General features: G+C 39.2%; 1 protein-coding gene across 1 annotated transcript in view; it reads left to right on the top strand.

Moving 5' to 3' along the window:
- Positions 1-4234, top strand: part of DDX46 (DEAD (Asp-Glu-Ala-Asp) box polypeptide 46) — a 70138-nt gene that overhangs the window by 35536 nt on the left and 30368 nt on the right. The gene's annotated exons all lie outside the window — the stretch shown is intronic.

The following is a 4234-nucleotide window of genomic DNA, read 5'->3' as shown; positions in this document are numbered from 1 at the left end:
GGGCGGCGGCGTGCGTTCCCCCAGTATTTAGTATTTAGTATTCTTAGTATTTTGAGTATTTTGAGTGAGTGAAATGCCATGCACGTGAAATATTTAAGTGATTTTCTGAAATTCATACACAGATTTTTGCCTTAAGATATAACAGTGAGTTCTAAATAAAATTTGTTTTTAGGAATTAGCTGTGTGGGTTTTCCGTAGTCATTTGTAATCATCATGGTAAATGCAACATTTTTTGTTTGTCAGTTGCCATCAGTCAGATCAACTTCTCAGCTTCTCCTCATGGTTTCTGTCCATGTTACAGTGTAGGACTGCCCTGTGGGCTTGTCTTTATGGGAATTCTAAGGGTAGCAGATTTCAGCCTTTTCTTTTGTTTTACTACTGAATGGGTTCCAACAGCAACTGAAATTGAAGTGCTGATAATAGAACCTTTGTATTGCCATTGAGTCAGTTCTAACTAATAGCAGCCCTGTGTTGTTTGTTGTTATGTGCTGTCGAGTCATCTGACTCATGGCGACCCTATGTACAACAGCCCTAAATCCTACTCTATCTTGTGCCAGTCTCACTGTCTCTGACAACACCTGCCCCCATTACACGAGTCACTGAATCAATCCACCTCACAGAGGGCCTTCCTCTCCTGCGCTGTCCCTCCACCCTCCCAAGTATGATGTCCCTCTCCAAGGACTGGTCCCTCCTTGGAACATGTCCAAAGTATGTCAGACGAAGCCCCAGAATCCTTACTTTCAAGGAGCAGCCTGGTTTCACCCTCTTTAGGATGAACCTATTTGTTCTAGCAGTCCATGGTACATTCAATACTCTTCTCCAGCACCACAGCTCAAAGGCATCAATTCTCCTATTATCCCTAGTCATTGTCCAGCTCTCTGACACATAGCAAGTGATTGCAAAGACCGTGGCCTATATAGCCACCCTATAACAGTACAACTGCCCTATTAGGTTTTTAGGTTGTCATTTTTATAGGAGCAGATAACCTGTTTTTTTCTCTGCAGAGCTACTTGATAGGCTTAAATTGCCAGTGTTTTGGTTAGCAGCCAAGTGCTTAACCAGTGTATCACCAGGGTTCCTTAATGAAACTTAAAATTTTATATTTCATAGTTTTCTCTTTGCTTCTAAGTAAATTCCTTTACTCTATGTCATTAACAATCCCATGACCAATATAGCATGTTACATACATTTCTCAAATGTGAAAATAAAAAGAAATAATATTTAGGAAGGTCTGTGTCTCTCACTTTGTCAGCAGTCATGGAATTTATTTGCACCCCTGCATTAAAGGGCAAGTAGGAGTCGACTGTCAGACATTTGTAACCTTGGAATTGCCTCTTTGAGAGAAGGATATGGTAGATACTCTGTTCAGTCGTCTTAGTTTATTCATGTATTCTCCAAATGTATGTTAAATGGCGGAGCATACATTGTGTTTAAATTTAGGAACCTTGTTCTAAATTCACAGTTAATAAGAGTAGGTTTAAAGAGAGCAAAACCAGGATTACTTGACTTACATATTTCTCTATTTTGAGAGAAATGAAGGCTATTTAACTTGTCATAGAGGGCTTGAGCATCTTCTAACTCTTTGAAAGCCTGTCATGTGAAAGAAACATTAAATTTTTCCTTTTGAACATAAAGAGTGGAACTGAGATTCAGTTGAGAGTCTTGATCTGAGCAGTGTTTAGAGGTGAAACAGGCTGCTTTGTGGGAGAGAATAGATATTTCATATCCTTCTGACCCAGGTGTTTGATGAGATCAATCACGTTCAGGGTGGTATGGGCATAAATTCATCCAGGTGTTTGAGAAGAGAATGGGTACATTTGTGGAAAGGGTTGTTGTTATTGTTAGGTGCCATCGAATCAAGCACAGCTCATAAGTACCCTATGGACAAAAAGATCTGAACCCTATTCTATCCTGCATCATCCTCATCCTTCCTGACACACAAGAGCCTATTGTAGCAGAAACCGTGTCAATCCACCTCATTGAGGGTCATCTTCTCCTTCGCTGACCCTTCACCCTTCCCAACCTAATGTCCTTCTTCAAGGAATAGCACCTCCTAACAATATGTCCAAAGTATGTGAGGCGAAGTCTCATCATGCTTGCCTTCAAAGAGTACTCTGGCTGCATCCTCTCCAAAACATAGTAGTTTGTTCTCTGGCCGTCCATGGAATGTTCAGTGCTCTTCTCCAACACCACAGCTCAAAAGCATCAGTTTTTTCCTGGCATCTTTATTCATTGTCCAATTCTCAGATGTATAGCAACTAATCAGAAAAGCCGTGGCCTGAATCAGATGTACCTTAGTCTTCAAACTGACATCACTACTCCTCAGTAAATTAGGAAAGATCCCTAACTGCAGATTTTCCCAGTGCCTTGCATCTCCTTATTTCCTGATTGCTGGTACCTAGGGTGTTAATTGTGAAAGTATAGAGGAAATTAAAGTTTCAGCTGAAATGTGTTACTTTTTGTCTTTCAGCATGTTTCATTCATAGGCAGTCTTGGATTTTATGTAATGCTTGTGACAGACGCAAGTAGTAGTAATAGACACAAGTGGTAGTGCCTCACATTTCAAGTCCAGTGAGGAACACCAATATTGTGTATGTATAGTAGACACACACACAAAGTGAGTTACCTGTCATTAGATGTAAAAGTCATATGAGGGTGAAAAAAAGTTTCATGTCAGGCTTTATGCCTAAGAATTACTGTACATGATCTGATATATCTAAATGCTTAGCTGGAATTAACTAGGTTTTGAAACAGGTAAAATAAAGACATTAACAGTTGTGTGACTCAGAATTCAATTTTTCCTAAGTATTACGATTTAAAACAGAATCTCAGTAAGTTAAGGGATTAACTACAATATTTGAACTGCTTAAAAATCTAGCTACTTGCTCCTAAGTAGGGGCATTTTTGCAACTCTAAGGAATCATAGATAAGAGATTGATATTCATAGATAAATCTAAGCTCTTGTGTATGTTGTTGTTCACCCGTCAAGTTGACTACAAGTCATAGTGACCTTAAGAATAACAGATCAAAACCTTGCCCTATCCTATACTGTTCTTTTGATCTCTGCAGTGCTTAGCCTCAAAAATGTTAAAGTCACTGTGTCAGTCCATCTTGTTGAGGGTATTCCTCTTTTTTGTTGTCCTTCTGCTCTACCCAGAACGGTATCTTTTTTCTGAAGTTGGCACCTCCCAACACCTTGCCCAAAATACGTGAGACAAAAGTCTTTGCCTTTTAGGAACACTCTGGTTGCACTTCCTTAAAGATAGTTTTGTTGGCACTTCTTTAGGGGATATTGACTATGCTTCTCTAACACTGCAGTTCAGAGGCATCAGTTAGTGTTCAGTCTTCCTCTTTGTTGTCCAACTTTTACAGGCATATGAAACAATTGAAAATGCTATTCCTTGGGACAGATGCACCCTAGTGTTTAAACTGTCATCCTTATTCTTTAGCACTTTAAAGTGATCCTTGACAGCAGATTTGCCCAATTTCACACATCTTTTAATTTCTTAACTGCTGCTTCCAGGGATTTGTTTGTGGGTCCAAGTAAAATGAAATCGTTAACAGATTTCAGACTTTTCTCTTTCTGTTACCTACTGTTGCAGTGTTGAGGCCTTTCTTTCTTGGTGTTGGAGTGTAGGCCATATTGAAGACTGTAAGAGCTTCAAGTCTTAATTTTCTAAAAGCATGTTTTTGCCTTCTTGTTTCTATGCCTTGTAAAATGAATAGTTGAAATTAAATGAGCATTCCTTAGGCCTTTTCCAGTTAGAATTCATTGTTCTTCATTCTGCCTCAGCTGTCATCCTGAGATCTCTTATCATTCTTGGAGTCCCCTTTGTTACCCTATCAGACCCCGAAGCTTTCACTTTGAAAAGTAAAGTGTTTTCATAAACTTATTTAAAAGATTTTCTTTTGCCTACATGAAATTTTTCTCCTTTAAATATGTTTTATTTTTTTATTGTTATGTGCCATTGTGTGTGTACCGTGAAATCAGATCTGACTGGTACAGGAGGAGATTGTTCCTCCTTCTCCAGCAGATCTGGTGGATTTGAACTGTGCACCTCTGAGACTGTAGTTGTGCCAAGAAATCTGGAGAACAACCACTTGGCCAACTGACTGGAAGAGGTCTATATTTGTTCCCATCTCAAAGAAGGGCGACCCAACTGAGTGTGGAAACTGCAGAACAATATCATTGATTTCACATGCAAGCAAGATTCTACTGAAGATTATCCAAAAA

The sequence above is a fragment of the Elephantulus edwardii genome, unplaced genomic scaffold (assembly GCF_000299155.1).
Source record: "Elephantulus edwardii isolate Elephantulus edwardi_28Jun2011 unplaced genomic scaffold, EleEdw1.0 scaffold00064, whole genome shotgun sequence".
NCBI lineage: Eukaryota > Metazoa > Chordata > Mammalia > Macroscelidea > Macroscelididae > Elephantulus > Elephantulus edwardii.
This window is presented reverse-complemented; position numbering and strand designations above follow the sequence as displayed.